At 36.8% G+C, this 22,723-nt stretch overlaps 1 pseudogene; it reads left to right on the forward strand.

The window, feature by feature from the left end:
• LOC140512415 (casein kinase I-like) overlaps positions 1-18,135 on the forward strand; it is a 39,778-nt pseudogene extending 21,643 nt beyond the window's left edge.
• Positions 18,136-22,723: the final 4,588 nt, after the last annotated feature.

Raw genomic sequence — 22,723 nt, forward strand, 5'->3', positions numbered from 1 at the left:
CACAAGAAAAGCAAGATGATCAGTAAAATGAGTCATTTTTAAGCGTGGAGAAAAGAAGACTCAGTAGGAAAATGATAATTATTTTCAGTTATATGGAGGGCTAGCAGATGGAAATAGGATTTGACTCAATTCTCTTCCCCAACTGGAAGGACAGGAAAGTGGAAGACTAAAAACAATGAATGAAAACTGTCAAGAAGCAATGAAAGTGAAACAAACATTAGTGATATTCAAAAAACTGGAGATATCCAAAAGCTAAATGTACTGCCTCAGGAGGTAATAAGTTCCCTCTTACTTGAGACTTTGGAGCAAACGCCTGGCAAGTAGATGTAAGGGATGATATAGAAGGGAGGACCTTTTGGTCCTTTTCAATTTTCCCTAAATGGACAATGAAACTCCTTAGGTAGCCTTTCTATGTGAAGGGAGTGATTATTGCAACTCCTATTTATGCTGGTGAATTTGGTCTCCAGAAGGAAGATAGTCACATCTCTACCTCAGAGTTCAAGGCTACCCCTCAGTGCTGTTAGGTTACTTCTAATGCTATTAGCTTGAGTGTCCATTCTAGTACATTTCCTCTAACACCATTAAACAGTGTCAGTTAATCACATAATTGATTTACAACCCACTGTCAAATTAACCAATTAACATTAATTGACTTGTACAAGGGATATTTATTGGAACAATATATCAAGAACAAAACTACAAAAACAGATATAAATACTCTCTGCTACCACCTAGGCCTTGTGGGAAATTTGGACTCAGAATTAAAGTGTTTTCCACAAAGCATTTGTCCCAAGTTTACTTGCAAATGCATCATAGAAAATGAACACAATCATTCTCTTTCTTATGTACTGACTCTTATGTACTGTCTCTACTTCCAAGCTGATTCACTGAGGGACTGGAACTCAGAGGTAGTTCCTTGGAGTTCTACTCCACATTGATCTTGGTTGCTTCCAAATTCTCATGCTTCTAGTGACCTTTTAAGATGCTGTATCTTGTATTCATCAGCTGTTTGGGGCAGGGGTGCAGGAGAGAAGTGACCCTAATTTGGCCCAAGAGAATTGAGTAATCCTTATACTTTGTGGACAGATTGAAGAGGAGAGAGTAATTTGGCACATTCAGACCAAATTAACAGGCAATTAAAATGTTTTCCAATATAAGGCAGAAAGCTGACAAAAAATCATCACAAAACACCTGTGCTTGTTCTATAATAGAAGATAGAACCACCAGCCTGTTTTTCTCTGGAAATGACATCCCCAAATATCTAAAGTGTGGCTCTCCACAAGGCAGAGTCCCCTCTTCATGTTTGAAATTTTCAACCCACCCCAGCCAGTCTCTTGCCTCATCTTCCCCTGCTCCCTATCTTAACCTTGTAAAACTGAGATGCTGTCATTTATATATTGTTATGTGGACATAAATCAAAGTTTTATGGCTGGCTGCAGTTTCAGGAACCAGCCAATGGGTACAGAAAGGATTATGGGAAGCAGTGAGCTTTATAATCACTTCTGCAATCATATAATACAGGCAGCTTCCTAGCCAGCCTATGCTTAATACTAGTCATGATTATATCTGTAATAGACTTGGGATTTGGAATTGAAGGCTCCCTTTCTATTATAGTAATGATTTTGTTTTATCATTTTAGAAGACTTCACTTTTTTTAATAAATATTGAAATATGAAATTCATACTAAACTCTGAAAGCAGTAGTTGGAAAGAATATGTAAAATCTTTGAAACTACATTTTAATCCCAACATTTCATACAGGTAACGGTGGAAATACATAGTTCATTTTTTGTGCATGCTTTTCTTTGCCCTTTACTCAAGGATCTTCATTAAATTTACACATGTTAATAATAAATCTAACTGATGACCTTTTATTTAGCAGAAGAGGTATCAATATAACATATCCATCTCACGATATGAGCAATGTTTCTCTGGTGAAATCTAGAAATCTGGTATTTTCAAATGTTACTAATGTTCATTTAAAGAAATCAATGTCTCTTAAAGTAAAATTGAGTACATATTAAACATCCCATTTACTATATTCTCTCTCTTCCCTCTCTCTCACTTATTTTTGAATTGACTATTTAAGGCGTGATTGAAATGCATTCTTTAGATATGATCATTCTAGCATACTAATGACACATTTATACGAAATCATATAATTACAGATTAATAGTTGAAAGGAAATTTCAGATTAACCTAGTCCAACCACCTATTTTGTTTTGTTTTTAGTTTTGTGGGGGGAGTTATTTGTTTGTTTTGTAGATTAAAAAATGAGGCCCAGAGAGTTTTAGTGATCGTCCATAGTGCCTTAGTCAATAAGTATCAGAAACAAGAATTGGAATCAGATATTGTGATTCCAAAATTAAGACAATTTCATTTGGATCACACTGCCTCCCAGTGAAAGAAAAGAAAATGTTAATGAAAAGCCACTGTTGTAATTGTTGCTATTTGACCTTTGTTTTTGGAGAGTTCCAATAACATCATGACTGATGCATAAATTTAATTTAAGTGAAGCAGAATTACACAAAGTAGTCAGCCTTACACTCTCTTTGAATCACTGAAGTCCAGTGGCAAGACAAAAGTCAAGATGACTGGCCATGGTGTGAGATGCAACAAATGGTCTTGGCATCTTTGATGTCTAACTAAGCTCTGAGCACTCAGCAGTGCTTCCAGATCTTTCATGATCATTGTGGCAAATTGTTCTCATCCATACTTTCCTCTAGAAGTCTTCACAAACTTCTGGTAAACATCTCCATAATTCACCGATTTGTTTGAGCCCTTTCAGTTACCCTTACCCTGATTTAGACTATCTGCTGACTCAGTTTTGCAGTGGTGTGGCCACTGGGCATGCTATAGCATCTTGAAGGCATAGGTCTGAGTTAGGTGAAAGGTGGAAACCAAAGGTGAATAAACAGCCCAGAAATAGGCTAAGCAAGTCCTTAAACCAGGGGTGCTAGTTCACTCTGTACACCTTACATGCCCTACTATAATGACTATATGGTGTTAGGCGAAATTCTAGGTAATAGTAATGACAGTTATGTTACTCAAAGTCAATCTCCACTCTTTTTACATTATACATATACATGCACACACATACATGTGTGTATGTATACATATTTACATAGATATACACACACATGTACACAAATGTATGTATGCATGTATGTAGCTGTATCAAGAAACCTGCTTGGTTTCTAAATTCACATAGTGCAATGGTTGGTTGGTTGTTGTCCTGCATTTTCAAAGAGGACCAAAATGACATCACTATAATAAAGTCAAGTTTCAATGTGTCCAACTGTGGTTGCTCAGACTAATACAAGCTTGGAATGCTCTGCCACAGGTAAGGAAAAGATAGTCCATATGAACATTTGGGGTGGATACTCCAAATTTGTGCATCCTATGTTTCCTTTGAGCTGTTTCAATTCTGCTTTGCTCATAGAGCACAGCACTTTCTCTGGTGTGGGCACGCCATGCTGAGTGGTTCTGTGCCTGTATCTCCCATTTCATATAATCAGTTCCAAAGTTCTTGAGAGAGACTTGAAAGTGTCCTTGTATTGCCTCTTCTGACCATGAGTTCTCCATAAAAGGGTCTTTTGGTAAGTGTACATTTTGCATTACAACAATATGGCTAGCCCATAAAAGTTGTGCCCTCTGGAGCATAGTTTGAATGTTTGGCAGATTAGTTCAAGTAAGGAACTCAGTGTCTGCTACCTTATCCTGCCAGGTGATCCTCAGAATCTTCCTAAATCAGTTAAAATGGAAGCAATTCAGTTTCCTGGCATGGCACTGGTAGCCCATTTTTCATAGGCATAAAACAATGAGGTCAGCACAATGACTCTGTAGACTTTCTGTTTGGTAGTCAATCTAACAGCTCTTATCTCCTTTACTTTCTTCCAGAACCTCCCAAACACTGACCTAGCTCTGGCAAAGTGTGCATCAACCTCATTATCAACATGTACATCCCTGGAAAGTACACTACCAAAGTAAGTGACCTTATTCACAGCATTCAAAACTTTTCCATTTGTTGTAACAGATGGTTCCACGTAAGGATGGTGTGGTGGTGGCTGATGGAGCCCCTGTGTTTTCTCAGTGTTAATCATTAGGCCAAAATTAGCACAGGGGACAGAGAACTGATCCATACTTTATTGTATCTGAGCTTTAAAGGCTGCATTGAAGTGCACAGTCATCTGCCAATGGTGGTAGGAATACAGGTCCACAGAATAACCAGGAGCTTCATTTCAGGAATTCTCTTTTCATGTAATTTGTTAAAGCTTCTTGGTTCCCTAGTATCCTTTTTTGAGACTTCAGGAGGTTGAAATAGATGCCAGAATGAAAACAAGATTTTAAAAAATACTGGAGCTTTTCAGGTTTCTAGACTGATAGCATCTTTGCTCTGCAGCATCTGCCAATGAAAGTTCATTCCATTGGTTCCCAAATAAATGGTCCACCTTACCCTATTTAGATTTCAAGGAAGACTTAGAACAAATAACATTCTAGCTTTTGTCATTAATACACAGGGTAATCAAAAGTTTACCCAAGGGAAAATTAATTGTGCCATTCATCTTACTCCTCAGAGCCAGACTTTTTTCATTGCTCCAAAGGTGCACAAGCACTTTTTAATGAGTCTAATTGTTTTACCTATTGAGCTTAACAAAGGAACAGATGCAATGTCATCTATGGTCAACAATAAAACTCTTACAAAGAGCCCTTGACAAAGAAGCTGAAAACTGGAGTTTCATTATTGATTTACTCACTAGGTAATTTTTAAATCTCAGTCTCTGCTATGTACTATTTTTTTAAACTTTTGACAACTCACTTCACTAGCTTGGCTACAGTGTCTTCATCTATAAAATCACAGAACTGAACTAGCTAGTCCATAAGGGAAGGGGAAGGGAGCAATATTTATTTAGGACCTGCTTATATGAAGCTATTCTGTTAAGCGCTTTGCAAATATCTAATTTGATCCTAATAACAATTAACCATTTAATTATCCCAAATTACAATTAAGGAAACTGAGGCAGGCATCATATAAATAATTTGTCCAGCATCTGAGGACAAAGTCTGAGGCCATATTAGAACTCAGATCTTCCTGACCTTAGGCCTGACATTCCATGCACTGTGCCAGGGAGCTGCCTTTAAGATTTTATGTAACTCTAAATGTCAACTTCCTCAGTGTTCCCATCTAACCTCAAATCCATCACTCTTTGAGCTAGTTCCTTAACTTCTTTGTGAAATGAATATCCTATAGAGCTTATACAAACTTGCACATATATGACAGATTACCCGTTGGGCTCAACTTGGGAAACAAGGCAGAGAGTAAGCCGAACTGCTTTAAGAAAATGGCAAAATACTTTTGTAAACCCTACATTTCCCCAAAAATCAAAATAAAAAAAAAAAAAAAACCTTCTTTTCAAAACTTTAATATATAACAGTAAGACCTGGAATACTCCTGCCTCTGAACAGGTAATGACGAACATCATACAGAGCACAAAAAAAAAGCACACAGTGGGTGTGAGTAGGTTGTGAGATCTAACCAATGAGTAATTCTGAGGAAAAATGGGAATAAAGAATGCTCTTATAGAATAAGAGAATAATGAGCAGCTAGGTGGTATAGTAGATAGAATGGTGGCCCTGGCGTTAGGAAGATTCATCTTCCTGAGTTCAAATCTGGCCTCACTTCATCCTGCTTAACTCAGTTTCCTCATCTATAAAATGTGTTGGAGAGAGAAATGGCAGACCCATCCAATATCTTTGCTAAGAAAACTCCAAATGGGGTCACGAAGTATCAGACATGATTGAAAAATGAGTGAATAACAAAAATTACAGCATTGTATGACAGAAAGAAAAGAAAGACAGAACCTGCAGGAGGGCAGGTGAATTGCCAAAGTGCTCTATGGGTACATTTGAAAAGCCAAGAGGAAATGAAGAAAACTTTTAGTACCTTCAGTCTCCCCCATGCCTTGGTAGTACAAATTCTGTCAAGATATGAAGGAAAATGACAACATAGAATGCAGACTTAGATGGGTATTGATCTGAATAAGAAGGAAAGATGTGCAGAACTCCTAAACTGATAGGATCACAGATCAAAACCAGTAAAACGAGCATATTGGTAGACATTTAGAATAGCTCACTGAAGTTGTTGCATTAAGGAAATTAAAATATGTAAAAGTGCTCTGATAAGGGTAATCATTGATAATAGTAAGTAAGAGCAGTAGTAGTAAGGAAAAATTGGTTTGAATCTTAATCCTTTCTCACATTTCACACAACCTTAATGTATTTTCCTACATTCCCTTTAAATGTTGTAGTGTTTTTCATTGAAATATGGTTGAATTGGCAAGATGAGTTCCAGGTCCCCTGGGCATGTAATTTGGAATATATGTCACCAAATATAAACTATACCCCTAACTACGTACACCAACTCTCATCATCCATACATAATGAGTTATATATGAAAAAAATCCTACTTTTTGAATTCCAACTATAACTCTTTAAAATTACTATACCTATAATACCTGATGTTATATGAAATGCATCAGCTTGTCATGAAAAATGGAATAACATTTCAAAGAATTATAGCCCCCGGGGTAGCATGGAGGTTTTAGTTCACTCTTCTAAACTCTTCTAATGTAGGCTAGAAATGTAGAGGTAAGTATGAAATTAGCCTCTTAAGGTGTTGAATACTTTCATCTTTTTATTTTTTACTTCTCTATGTCTCATTTTTTCTGTCTGGCATAGCTAAGGGAGGAAAATGTTGCCCTGACCTGCAGGGCCAGTATGAGTGGGGAGATCGAGGAGAACGCCTACCTGAAGGGGATGGGTGAAAAGAGGAGTGAGACCAAAAAGGTGGTAAGCAAGGTCTGATTTTATTATCAGGGTTGCAAACTTATATAGAGAAAAGACAAAGAGATTCCAAGCAAATTCCGTGGTGGGCCAGCTCTATCTTAGGACATCGTACTTTGGCCATCTGTGTTTACATAACGTCTACTGCTTCACCAGGTCCCGCATTGGTATGTTTGCATAGCCTCAGGCAGTCCCTTCTCTTATCTCTCCACGGGATCGTGGGGCGCGGTTTTTCTTCTCAGGCGGGACGAAAGCAAGCAGGTTAGAGGAGGTACAGGTGGGGGGCCTCAGTCCCCGACAAATGTTTCTCTGGTTTTTTTTTTCAACACACTAAAAAGAAAACATGCACACACACACATGCACACACACATATATATACACAGACACATGGACAAACACACACACACACACACACACACCCATCATCCCCTCCATTCATTTTCTGTACAGCTAAATTAGCCATGTCTGTTTTCCATTGATTCAGGAAAAAAATATTCATTTTTCTCTTATGCTTTATAATTCTATCCTTGCCCCTTGAATGCCTGTAAAAAAACTGCAAGTTGGAAATCTCTGTTTCTGCTAGTAATCAATAAGTTTATTCACCAAATCTACAAGCTTCTGTAGTACGTTGAAGAATCATGTCACCTCTCCCCCACCTTGAAGGCACCAACCATTATCTTTTTGAAAACTTTAAAACATTTTGGAATATGTAGAATCTAAGGAAAGCTAGAAAACATTTTGTGGGTGGATATAGAATAGAACATTTTCTCAGCAATAGGGGACAAATATTTAACAGACTCTTACCCAATTCCCAATGCCAACCACTGAGAAGAGAAACACAACAAACCTGAAATTTCTATTGTAATTACTATCTAATCACCATTTCTTGCCATGTGGAAACATTTTGTTACTTTGAACCTTAAAATATAGATAGGTACAAAGATAGATAGATAGATAGATAGATAGATAGATAGATAGATAGATAGATAGATAGATAGATAGATAGATAGATACACAGTCAGATAGATAGATACACAGTCAGATAGACAGATAGATATAGATGGAGATGGAGAGGTAGCATTCCTGAGACTGAAATTGAGCAAGATTATGTTATTTGGGGCAAGATATTCATGAAGTTAAATATAGACAATCACAGAAAAAGAAAAGGACTAAGTGTAAGAGGTGGAGGAAAGTGGGTAGTTTCCCCCATCAAGAATGTTAAGATCTCTGACAAGATCTAATGACTATTCTAATTTTCCATGTTTATAAAAAAAAGCATAAAGTTGTTTTTTTCTCAAATTGAGAGAAATACTATTTTCTGAATAGTTGTGCAATTGGAGAGCAGAGTCATAGACCAATATATTCATTCCCAGGACACAGTATGGAAAGAGCACTACCTTTGGAGTCAGAGTATTTGGGTTCAAGTCTTACCTCTCACACAGTACTTGCATGAACTTGGACAAACTGCTTTTGACATCAGGTTCCTTATCCATACAAATGAGGGGGTTTAGACTATGTGATCTGAGGTTTGTTCCAGATATGAATCTATAATATTATTGATCTGTATTGGTTCTATTGTGCCCCCATCACTTTTGGGTGATGCCAATACATTTCAGTAAAGATCTATCCAAATGTGGGATTGGTAACAAGCTCCCTATTATTAGGGACCTTTAGACAAGTGCTGTTTGACCTCTTGTTTGTAAGGTAATAGAGAGTATCTTGTTTAGAGATGAACTGGACTTGATCATTTCAGTTCCTTCAGCTTTGAAAAATCCCTGTGACATTTCATGTCTTGTAGATAGAAGGCACTATGTTTAACTTCCATGCCTATTTCTATTATAATGCAAATAAAGACTTCTTTGGATTGCTAAGATAGGGAAGTTTTTTGATTACATCCTTAACCTCCTTGCATAATCTTTGGATATAATGTCTCAGTAAAGCTACGTTTCTTTCCCACTCCTTACCCAGTATAGAATGCCCTTGTTTTTACTCAGGTCTAGATATATGATCCTCAGTGCTAAAAGACTAAAATATCAGAATAACCTCCCCAATCAAAGTAAATGTTCTCTCTAAAATGTCATTGAGAAATGATTATCCATATACTATGTCAGCAAATTAAGTGGTAAAAACTCACAAATTAATAAGAAGAGATGTACTGGTCCTGAAATTGCACTGTGGACAGGAACAGGAAAATGGAATCCACTGTAACAGTAAGCTCCATGACATATATAGGGGCGCCTGCTATCACAGGTTCTTAGATATGCATTCATAAAAGGAAAGGTAACTTTGAAGGATTAAGAATCACTTTAATATCATTCACCTAGTTCAGGGTCATTGGCACCCTGAACTTCAAAGAAAATACAGAGAAATCAAAAAGTCAACACCCATGGCTTCTTTTGCCTGATCATAATTCAACAGATAGTCCAAGTGTCTGACCATAATTACCAGAGAAGAAAGCACTGCCATCTGGGTTTTCAAAGCTGAGGGGATTCTTAAAGTGGCTTCCCAGAGTCCTCCTCTGGCACTCAAACCTTTTTAGAAAAACTGAGCCACAAAGTAAAACTTCACCTTTAGTTTATTTATACACTTTTCAGGGTCAGAGGGCATAACCCTCTGACCCAGAGCCTCAATAGAAAAAAAAAAAAAGGCACTTGGACCTTCACACAAATCTTCCCTAATTAAATTCCCCTTAATGAGCATATCCATTAATGAATGGGGAAGATTTTTAATCACATTAAAATAATTAACAACACAAAAACATACACTGTTTCTAGTTAAAGAAACTCTTATTTCTGTACTTTACTCCCTGTAAAGACTCTTGATTGATAAAGGTAAGATTCAATTAGAGGCACTTGATTATACTAAAAGAAAAGCAACAAAAGATCCTATTTTGCTTACCATCATATCCACCTGTGCCAACAAACCTCTTCTTGTCTTCTGCTTTTATTGACTGTACTTATTTTCTGCTGAATGTATATCTCCTATGGAGCAAACAACTGCACTGGGAATTATGACACATGATATTTGATGGGGACATGTGAGTTTCTTGAGAAGCAGTAAGAATGAATTCCTTCTCCCAGACTGAGTTTTCCCTTAAGTGATAGCTTTCTTCTTCATTCACAAACTTCATATGCTTCCAAACTCTGTTCTTCTTCAACTATCTTCCTAGAGAGTGACTGGGAAGGCATGAGAGCTTTGTCCATTATCCAGAATCTGGGCAAATGTACCATCCAGAAATTGACATACAATATTGATAAACTTCTCTGGGCAACCAAATTTTGACATAATTTTACATAAACCCTCATGACTAACAGTGTCAAAGGCCTTGGTCAGATCTACAAATGTTGTGTACAGACGTCTGTTCTGCTCCTGGCATTTCTCCTGGAGTTGTCAGGCAGCAAACACCATATTTACTATTCCTTGGCCCTTTCTGAAGCCACACTGGCTCTCAGGTATATGATCATCTTCCCAGTGAAGGATTGGCCTATTAAGGAGAACTCTAGCAAGAATTTTGCCAACAATGACTAAGAGAGAGTCAGAGCCCTGTGATTATGGCAAGACAATCTATTCCCTTTACTCTTATAGAGATGGACAATGGAGGCATCCTTGAGCTCCTGGGGGATAACCTCCTCTTGCCATATAACCTGGAACATTTCAGTCAGCTTTTGTATGAGCAATGGTCCCCCTACCTTGTAAATATCGACTGGAATAGAATCAGCACCAGGCGCTTTGCCAATGGAGTGAAACAGGGCTGTGTGCTTGCTTGCATTTTTAGCATGATGTTTTCAGCCATGTTGACAAATGCTTTCAATGAGGATGAACGTGGCATCAAGGTCAACTACCATACTAATGGTTAGTTCTTCAATTTGAAAAGGTTACATTTCAAGACCAAAGTGGAGGGAGTGTTGGTGCATGATTTTCTGTTTGCAGATGATTGTGCACTCAGTGCAGCCTCTGAAGCTTAGATGCAACCAAGTATGGATCAATTCTCTGCTGCCTGGGCTAATTTTGGCCTAATAATTAACATCAAAAAAATCACAGGTGCTCCATCTACCACCACACCATCCATAGATGGAACCATCAATTACAACAAATGGAGAAGTTTTGAATACTGTGGATAAGTTCAATTACCTTGGTAGTGTACTTTCCAGGGATGTACACATTGACAATAAGGTTGATGCACACATTGCCAGAGCTAGCTCAGTGTTTGGGAGTCTCTGTAGAAAGGTTTGGGAGATAAGAGCTATTAGAATGACTACCTCACTGAAGGTCTACAGAGCCTTTGTGCTGAACTCATTGTTATATGCTTGAGAAACATGGACAACCCACCAGGGCCATGCTAGGAAACTGAATAGCTTCCATCTGTACTGCCTTAGGAAGATTCTGAGGATCACTTGGCAGGATAAGGTATTAGAAACTGAAGTCCTTGCTCCAGCTGAACTGCCAATTATTCAAACTATGCTTCAGACAGAGCAACCCCAATGAGCTGACCATGTTGTTCGAATGCAAAATGTACTCTTGATAAAAAGACTATTTCATGGAGAACCTGCATGGGGCAGGTGATCACATGGTGGCCAGAAGAAACGATACAAAGACACTCTCAAGAACTTTGGATTTGACTGCAACATGGGAGACACTGGCACAGGACTGCTCATCATGACATGCCCACATAAGAAAAGGTGCTGTGCTCTACTGTGCTCTGTGAGCAAAGCAGAATTGAGACAACACAAAGTAAGCGCATTTGGGATATCCACCCCAAATATTCATACATCTGTGCCCAACTTGTGGTAGAGCATTCCAAGCTCGTACCGGTGTGATTAACCACAATCGGACACACCAAAATTTCACTTTACAATGGTGGTATCATTTTGGTCCTCTTCGAAGATGAAAGACAAAAACCAAAGAGAGGATATAACTTATTTTTTTAAAGGTAAACATATTCATCACTGGTGCTTGAATGTACCCATTCTGAACTTCCCTCTAATTTCATAAAGTTTGATTGATGACTGTATTAAAGTGAAAGTATTCTTCACCTTATGTGTAGGATCTTATTGTCACATTCACTGTGCTACATGCCATGGCATTCTGTGATTATAGCAACTAGGCTACAAGAAAATCAAACAGCTAGATTGTCCTTCTTAGCCCCTTTCCTGTTCACCATGAAATATGCATCACCATTCATCAGCTCTGAGACAGTCTCACTGTGGCATTTATTCAACTACACCTGTTAAATATCATCCTGTCTCTGTTTGGCCCTATTATGTTGTATGGATTCTGGTATGATGCCATCACTTTTAGGTAATGTCATTGTGCTTTAGTAAGGTCTTCCCATGAAGGGCTGAATATCCCCAAGGTTTGTCCCCCTGATAGCAAGTAGGGCTAATGTTGAAAACATTTAATCAAAGTTATATCAGTTCAAAAGTGGGTTCATTTATAGGTTCTCCACTAGGAAGAGTTATGCATCTTGGCTCTGTCCACTAAGACATTAGTTATCTTCCCAGACTTATGCCAATTGATATTACTTCAAAGCTGATCATTGAAATTTTTTGTTAATTGTCACCTTTGATTCCTTTATTGGCATGATGTCCCTTTAAATGCTCAAAGCATTACTTATTCTGTCGCTCTCAGTATCTGCTCCTTATTTTGACATCGATTATTGCAGTTGGTGAACCCACACTAAAGATAATAAATATAACATTTCTATGGTTCTTCTCTCTCACTTTTAACAAATACTTTTTCATGAAGTATCATTAACCTCTATTCACAGATAGGGAAGTGAGTCACAAAGAACTTAGGTGGTATGTCTCAAAACCACAGTTATGAAGTATAAGAACTGTTTCTCACATTCATCATTTTGGAGTCCAGATCCAGTTCTTTCCACTGTAACACAATGCATTCTTCTTGTTATGTGATGAGTTAAGAAAGTCTTTGCTTTCTTAATCTTATTCCAACAATTGCATTTGTTTGTTTCTTTGTTTTATTCTGCACATACATTCCCTAGATTGTTAGGCATGAAGGATGTGTGCCTACCTGAAGTGATAGTTTAAAGAAAAATGCTTTTTTTAAGCTGCAAAGTGCTACAAGATGGGGTTTCCTTGTTATTTTTACTGCTGTGTGTATGCTAAAGGTGAGAACTGTATGGAAGTTCCTGGAGAGGTCATCTGCTTATCCTCAACATTTAGTAGATGAGGAAACTAAAGCCCAGGAAGTTTTAAAAAGTAGCTCAAGGACACAAAGTTATTTCTTACCTGATTTTATATGATTACTATACATTTATCTATCTGTCTATCTATCTATCTATCTATCTATCTATCTATCTATCTATCTATCTATCTATCTATTCATATAACTATATACATGGAAACCAAATCCAAATGTGTGAGTGTGTGCGTGTGTGTGTAATAGAAAGATACAGAGACAGAAAAAGAGACAGAAAGAACAGCAAATCTCTGAATGCTTCCATTTAAAAGACATTTTACAAAGTGAAAATTCTAATATCTCTCTAGTCCTGTTGCCAACATGATCATCCAAATATAGTACAGAAAACATGAGCTTGATTGGAAAAGTGATGGTCTTCAAACTTTATGTGTGTATATGTATGAGTGTGTGCATATGTGTGTGTGTATGGATGGATAGATATAGATAGACAGATAGATAAATAGATAGATAGATAGATAGATAGACAGATAGATAGATAAGAAAATGCCTTTACCATACAAGAGATAGAATGGATTATGGGAATAAAAATAGATATTTTGATGTCATGAAATTAAAATGATTTTGCATAAATAAAACTAAAGCATCCAAATTAGAAGGAAAACAGAAAACTGGGATAAAATTTTCCAGCAAGTTTCTCTAATAAATGCCCTATTTCTCAAATATATAGGCAGCTAAGACAAATTTTGAAAAATAAGAATCATTCCCCAGTTGATTAATGGGCAAAGATTATGAACAGGAAGATTTTAGAAGAAAACAAAGCTATCAATATTCATGTAAAAGTGTTCTATATTACTACTGATGGGAGAATTGCAAATTAAAACAATTCTGAGCTTCCACCACACACCTATAAAATTTGCTAATATGACCCAAAGAGAAAATGACAAATGCTGGAGAAGATGTGGAAAAACTGAGAGATTGATAAACTGTTGTTGGAGTTGTGAACTAGTCCAAACATTCTGGATAATGTTTTGTAATGACTGCCAAATTGCTATAAAACTGTGCATACTTTTTGACTCAGCAATAATACTACTAGGTCTGTACCCCCAAAGATATCAAAGAGAAAAAGACTTATTTGTACAAAATAAAATAAACAAAATATCAGCTATGTTATGGCAAAGAATTAGAAATCCAGAGAATACCCTTCAATTGGGGAATGTCTAAATAAGTTGTGGTGTGTGACTAGGATGGAGCACTCTTGTACTATAAGAAGTGATAAGCAAGATCCTTTCAGAAAAACCTGGGAATATTTATATGAACTCGTGCAAAGTGACATGAGCAGAACCATAAAAATATTGTATATAATAATAGCGATATTGTAAGAACGATCAACTGTGGAAGACTTAGCTACTGTTTCTAAAACAATGATACAAAACAACTCCAATGGAGTGTTTGATGAAGATGTTATCCACCTCCATAGAAAGAACTGATAAATTCTGAATTCAGAATGAAATATCATTTTAAAAAGTATTTTATTGTTTTGTTTTTGTTTGCTTTTGACACATGGCTAGTATGGAAATATGTTTTGCACAGCTCTGCATATAAAAATTTATATCAAATTACTTGTCTTCACAAAGAAGGGGGAGGGTCACAAGGAAGGAAGAAAATTCAAAACGCAGATTTTTTTTTTAAATGAGTGTTGTTTTTATTACTTGTAACTGAGAATTGTTTAACTACACAAATAAAATATAATTTGAAAATAAAACAAATAACATTAGAAGAAATCTTAAATACATATACACATATGTCCACATATATACACATATATACATAAACACACACATATATGTATGTCTGTATGAATGTATGCATGAGAAATTCCTTTAAGGCATTAAAACATAATAAAATGTATATAAATTATTGTAGCTAGGATAATTAATTATCAAAATTGTGAATTCTACATACAGGAAAATACATAGAAAACCAATATGGAAGACCATATTATAATAATAAATTACAGTATGCATTGCAAAATGCTAACACAAAGATCTTAGTATTGAAAGTCTTTATTTTTAGTTTATAGCTAACATTTTGAAGGGTGTATGGTGGAATGGGCAATGTCACACTCACTGACTCCATTTTCTCCTTATTTGACTTTCTCTCTGCCTCTGTCCTAAGGCTGTTGTATGCTATCAATTACGTACATTGTATTCTACATGGTCTATGACTGTAGCAAAGAGAAAAGAAGCACTTTCCTCTTAAGGGCTTGATCTTTACTTCTCATTGACTCAAACTGTTAAACTCTGAACTGGAAATATTCTTCTGAAGTAAAGTCAAACTTTTGTTATCTATCTCTCTATCATCTATCTATCTACCTACCTACCTATCTACCTATCTATCTATCTATCTATCTGTCTGTCTGTCTGTCTGTCTGTGTCTGTCTGTCTATCTATCTATCTATCTATCTATCTATCTATCTATCTATCTATCTATCTATCTATCTATCTACCTGTCTGTCTATCATCCATCTATAGAGAGATATATAGATATCTATATGTGTATGTCCAGAGCTATGTCTGATTCGTTCAGCTAATCATAAGATGACTTTTGCTTAGTATCATTTGTGTTCATCCAAAGGACAAGATCCTGTAGCTATTTCAAATTAATTAAGGTCTTATTCAGGCTTTGTGGTAAGGCTCTCATAAAATTCATTTAAAGCTACTATGTTGGAAGTACTTTGGGAATGATGGATTGATTTTGTGACTCAAAGAGGTCTTTGAATGTGCTCAAGCTATCAAGCTAAACCAGGTGCACCTGGTTTAAGTACTTAAAATTCAACAAGCACTTGCACTGATTACACTAATTGAGGTGGAGAATGGACTTCTTTCATCCCATTCCCCCCCAAGCAAACACACACACATACATACACAAACATATACATATATACAAACACACGCACGTACACATGCATATGCGCAAATACATAGACTCCCACATGTTCAAGGAATTGTGCTAGGCATTAGTGATACAAAATCAAAACAAAAATGCTCCTTCTAATAAAAAATGTCAATTCTCCTGATGGCGATTCTTATCCTGTGTGCAAATCACCAGACTAATTTGGAACAATGTCATCCACAAACACAAGTATCTAGAGGATATATCCATCTCTTGAAAACATTTTGTCTATCTGTGGTGAGCTTCTTCTGTTTTATTTCTTGACTGATGTATTTGATTAGCAGATCACAGAGCATTTTTTTCACCTGTTGCATCCTTTAAGCAATTGTTTACAATTTTAATGTATATATGAGGGACATTTCTATGGAAGCAAAATATTTTAAGGAACCAAATTAAGTGTCTTTTTATTATGTATAAACAATAAACACAGTAGAATCCTGTACTCTCTGCACTTTTCTGTTAATTGTGTCAGGCAGTAGAATATGATTTGTGAAAGTCAACCTATTCCTTTTTCATGCTTACATCAAGGATGTCCTTGACACATGTATAAATTATTCTCACAGAGAATCTATATCAGGGCGCAAAAGGCATATGTGTTGGTACTTGTCAAAATCTTTATTTTTAAGACTGAGTCATTCAATCTCTTCTAGGCTAAAAGTACAGTGGTCACGAATAGACTCAGTCACTCTAATTATCCTCAGACCTTTGACCTCCTGTGTTTTTTAATTGAATCAGTTTCTTCTTCTCCCCAGGCAATACAGTGCACATCCTCTCCCTCCCAACATCCATTTTAGTGTGAACACTTCATCTTAGTCCATTGTCCTCAGAAGTTGCCATTTCAAGAGCTTCACCATCCTCTGCCTTTCAGATAGGTAACACAGGTATGTGCCACCAGGCATGACTTCAGAATTTTCTTAACCCATTATTTCAGTGCAGTAGTAAGAAAACGTATTTGTTTAGGTTCCCCCTCCCCAAGCATATTAATTTTCCTTCTTCCATATGCCTTAAGAATTAATCCCTCCCACATTAGTAGCAGCAACAGGTGCCCAAGTGCAGTCCCAAGAAGCCATGAGCAAGGGGGGGCGGGGGGAGTCAAAGTCACCCTAACCACGGAGCTGAGAATTGGGAACAGGTACTCTGGCCAGAAGATCAACAGTGGCTTCTTTAGAAACATTGGTCTAAATAATGGCTTCACTGCAAAAGGATAGGTTTCCATCAACTTTGAATTTGTAAAAACCAAAAGCCCTCCATTCCAAATTGAGAGTAAAATCTACAAAATGATGCAAGAGAGAATGGGCATTCCTAAAATAATATGCTATAGGGCAGAAGAGCACTATAATATCATGACCACTATAATATCATGGCGATAGAACTCTTGGGACCAAGTCTTGAATATCTCTTCAATTTCTGTTCAAGAAAACTCAGTCTGAAAATGGTCCTGATACTTGCTGACCAGATGATTTTGTTGTTCAGTTGACTTCTACTTTGTGACCCCATTTAGAGTTTTCTTGACAAAGATATTAGAGTGTTTTTGCATTTTCTTTTCCGGCTCATTTTACAAATGAGGAAATTGAGACAAACAGGCTGAAGTGACTTGCCCAGAGTCACACAACCAGTGAGTGACTGAGGTTATATTTGAACTCAGGTCTTCCTGACTCCAGGTGTGGTACTATGCCCATTTTACCAGCTAGCTACCCAATCAAATGTTTAGTCATATTGAATACATTCATTCAAAGAGCTTCTTCCACTGAGATGTGAAGCTGGATAACTTCCTTATGAGATTTGGGTGTGGGGGGTGTGGGGCGGAGGGGATTGTAACCTGTTTTACATCACACATTTAGATTTGAAGAAGAATTAGAATTAGAAGTAGAGGGATTCTAGGACCCATTAGCACATACCCTATTAGAATAAAACCCTCACATGAATGGCCCTCTCTGCATCCATCAGCATTCAGAATTAAACAGTCTAGAAGGGAAGACATAGAGCCCCTAGACTGTATGGTGATATACTTCAGTTTGGGCTCCCTTTTCTGGCAGGGGCTGAAGGATGTTACAAAAGATGAAAACATGAAAGAATTGATGAAAATAAAGTATTCATTCCTATTGAAGTTTTACGTAAATGCTACCTTTCTGAATTTCTGATGAAAAATCCAACACCTCTTCTTGAACATGTTCATCCATGACTATATGTTCAATTGGAACATATACAAATTTTGTGCCAGCCAGCCAGCTAATATACTGAAAGGGAGTGCCAGGATTGAAAGAAGAGATTGAGACACTCCTGAAATCAAAATTTCCTTTCAGCTGCATCAGGATGCCTGTGAGGAACACAAGGTATAGCTCCTCCCACTGCCTTCACCTCTATCTTACATAGTACTAAGACCTCCCCTTGGCCTGTCCCTAGGGTGGAGAGTGACAGTGAGTAGAAGACTGGATTGTGGTGCCCCAGGTAATATCTCTTCATCTAATATAATAGATACACAAGATATAGCTCACATGTATAACTCACAGATATCTGGTCCAGTGACTTCCAGTGGTTTTCAATATGGTATATACATTGTTAAGAAATCTCCTTTTTGCCATGAAGGGGAAGACAATAAATGACTGATCTACTATGTTACTTACCGATGGTTTTTACTATTGAAATGTCCCCAGTCTAGAACAGAAAACGTTAACAGCAGGAGATTTCCAGGTGTGTTTACCCAGCAATTTGGGGGGCAGGGGGAATACCCTAAACTCCAAATGCTGCCATTAGCAAGGTCTAAAACTTGATACTCCTCACAAAGAATTCAGTTATAATGGGACAGGGAAGAAAAAAACTGTGTATAAGAGAGAAATAATTTGCAAAGGGAATCGAATTCCAATTTAGGAGACTTATTTTATCCTTCACTGATGGTAAATTTATAACACCCCTATTATTAATCTACTTTACAACTTTTACTTGATCTAAGAAAATTTTATATCAATTTACAAAAATTATTGATTTAAATTTTTGGGAATAAAATGAATCTCTCATTGTATCCAAAAATGTGCCATCTTCAGAATAAGCTCTCTTCATATATATTGTGTTTAATCCAGCTGTTTCTCCATTCATGGTTGTTCAGAGATACTTCTGCCTTCTCATGTCTAGAAATACTAGAGATATCTAATTGGTGTCAGGAAGGCCTGAGTTCAACTTACCTTGGAACACTTGCTAACCATGTGACCCTGGGCAATTCATTTACTCTCTATTTGCCTCAGCTTTCTCAACTCTAAAAAGGAAGCAGTAATAGAACCTACCTCCCCAAATGACATATTTGTAAAATGATTAGCCTAGTGCCCAGCACTAATCAATGTTTATTTCCTTCTTTTCTCCCTTCATGCATCTAAAAGAGTCTATGGTGTTAGTCCAAATGTGATATCACTGCTATCTTTGAAAGACAAGTTTTTGTTATAAAAATACTGGCAGATCTTTTCCATTTTTCATAATTTTTGTACTTTCTATTTCATCACTAAATTCTATTATGATTGTGAGGTTTAATTGGATATTGTGCTGAATTTTAAATTTATTTTTCTTTCTTTCCTTGCTTCTCAGTGTTTTATGAGATGCTATTGTTCATAACCTCCCTATCCTGGAAAGAAACAGAGCCCATTGGATCCAATTCTTTCATTTTCATGTAGAGGGCTCCAGAATGATGAAGTGACATGTCCAAAATTATATTGTGTTATTTGGGAATTGGCCCCAGATATTAAAATTCCCCTCTCCAAAATCATCTTGCTTTTTCATTCTTCATTAAAATATCATATTACATACTAGAGTTTTATTTGCTTGTTAAAACAATGTACCTCTACCTTAAAGAGCTCCTTACTTCTTTCAAGAGTCAGGTCAAGTCCACTTTTGCATGACCTCTTTCCTGATATTCCCAAGAACAAGAAACTTTCCTTGCTAAATACTCATAGCCTTCATTTTCTAATTCCCTCATAAGATTAGAAATTTTCGATAGCATGGGGATTCAGACACTTCAAAGGTTGTTGCCCACATTTTACAGATGAAGAAACTGAGACTCAGGAATGTTAAGTCACTTATCTGGTGTCACGCAGTTACTAAGATAGAATATAAATACAAGGATTCCTGACTTCACCTTCAGTGTTCTATCTATTAAACCATATCGTCTCTCCTAATTGACATACTTCTGGCCTTCCTTAATAGACTGTAATCTCCTTGACAGCAGGTGGAATTCCTTTGTGCCTTTGTATACCAATAGGCCCTTAATAAACACTTGCCAATAATTTAATGTATCTATCTGAAAGTGTATTAATCATGGGCTTTTTTGGGGGGAAAGAAATGCTAGATTTCCACTGCTAATATATACAATGCCCAGTTTTATCTGTGGGTGCTCTGACTAGAAGCTACTGGATCAGAAGATTAGATAGTTAGTCTTATGTGATAGTAAGCATCAGAGAAATACATTATTCTAAAAGGACATTAGGAAGCTTCTTCATCTATGGATCCTAAGTAATAATAAGAAAGAACTATTGTGGGAACATTGAGAGAACTTGGGATATCATGGAACATTGCCTTAATATAATGTAGCCATTGTATGATACTTGATAGTAATTGATTCTCCATTTCTCATAAAAATGTCTTCTGCTATATTTCACCCATTGTGTATTTAAATGTGGAACTTGATATCAAAACTCCACAATGTCTAGTGGATTCCACATGGAAATTCTAGTCTAGGAAAATGAGATATCTTTTTGTTGTTGTTGTTTTACAAAGAAGCCTAGAAGCTGCATGCCACAGACAACTCTGTGATGTGGGATGTGAATACAAGATTATATATAATCACAGATTTTGTTATAACTTTTGTCTTGTCATTTTGGGTGACATATAAAGCAAAATAATAGGGCCACTATGGCACATATAATATGCATGAAAATGTGTAGAAACAGTTAAAATGCATCATAAAGACTTTAACAGCAGAAATTTTTATAACACTTTCATTCCAATCCAATCTAATATTTATTAAGATTCTACATTATATGAAATAAAACACAGAGATTTGTCTTTACTAAAGAAGTACTTAGTTCAACTCATATGGGCAACTTATTTTAATTCTTTAAGCCTCAATTTCTTCATTTGCACACTGAGAGCATTCCACTATCTCTGAGGTCTCTTCTAGCTTCTTATAACTACAGATTTTATAGATTAGGAAATCAAGACTAATGAGATGTGAACAAGGGTCCAATCTAATAAGTAATTGATCAAAGATTCAAATCAGTTACAAAAAGACACAGATCTTAATAATGGCACAAAAAGATTATTGAGGAAACATCCACAGCACCTGGTCCATATACCTACTTTTCTTGCTCTATGAAATCTCTTTGAAAATATCCTATACATATGTCAAGGGCATCCTTAATGAAAGTATAGGAGGATAAGAGGTAGGCTTTAACAAATGGTATTCTAGAGCAGACTACTGCATTATAATCACACAACTGAGTGACACATGCAAGGAATTCAAAATCTCATTTTCTTTTCTGAGTTTAAATTCACCACATATTTCACAATATGTGCCAAGCAGGATAGCACCCATGATTCTTTCCACCACACCAAGCTGACATGTAAATCATTGCATTTTGTCAGGATAGTAGAATTACAAAACAAAGAACATTATTAGTACATTGGTTTAAGTGAAGGGGAACACAGACTTAAAGAAGAGTGTAACTTGTATCTATGACCAGACTATATCAAGCTGTATATACAATAAAATTATAAGAAATCCTATTTTTTTCAAGTTGAGATAATTTATTATCTCTGGAATAGACACTTGAATGAAATGAATGAGAAAAGGCAAGTGCAAATGTAATGAACTTTAATATCTCTATGGAGAAGATGTTAGAAAAAATATAGGTGCTCTGGGGGGAAATGGTTATATGGTTGACTTTACTTATACAGCAACAGCTCTAGGTGAGTCTAAAGAAGGTTGTGGGATACAGGAAACCAATATTAACAATATGTTAGAGATATTCTTGGTGTAAGGACCTCACAGGCTAAGTGAGCTGTCATTCATGTCTACTCCAAGCCCTAGGCCACTCAAACTTGACTAGGATAGTCGGGCAAGCGCATTGAGTTGAAGACTTCCATAGTGTTCTCAACAGACCATCATCAATCAATGTTGAGGCCATGGACTTTGCCTCAGGTTGAAGTCAATTCCTCCTTAGATGAACTTCAAGAGCTTTTGATGGCCATTAGGCTCCTTTCATGTGCAAAGCACCTGGTGCTGATACTATACCAGCTGAGATTTACAAGGCAGGGGGACCATTGCTCAAACTTAAACTGACTGACATTTTTCAGGCTATATGGGAAGAGGAAATTATCTCCCAGGAGTTCAAGGATGCCTCCACTGTCCATGTCTATAAAGGTAAAGGGAATAGATTGCCCTGCAACAATCACAGTGGAGTCTCTCTTAGTCATTGCTGGAAAAATTCTTGCTGGAGTCCCCCTTAGCAGGCTGATCTTTCACCAGAAAGATGGTCATATGAGTGAGAGTTAGTGTGGCTTCAGAAAGGGCTGAGGAACAGTCAATATGGTGTTTGCTGCCTGACAACTCCAGGAAAATTGCCAGGAGCAGAACAGAAGTCTGTATACAATGTTTGTAGATCTGACCAAGGCCTTTGACACTGTTAGTCGTGAGGACTTATGATAAATTATGTCCAAATTTGGTTGCCCAGAGAAGTTCATCAATATTGTATGTCAATTTCATAATGGCATGTTTGCCTGGGTTCTGA

The sequence above is a fragment of the Notamacropus eugenii genome, chromosome 6, assembly GCF_028372415.1.
Source record: "Notamacropus eugenii isolate mMacEug1 chromosome 6, mMacEug1.pri_v2, whole genome shotgun sequence".
NCBI lineage: Eukaryota > Metazoa > Chordata > Mammalia > Diprotodontia > Macropodidae > Notamacropus > Notamacropus eugenii.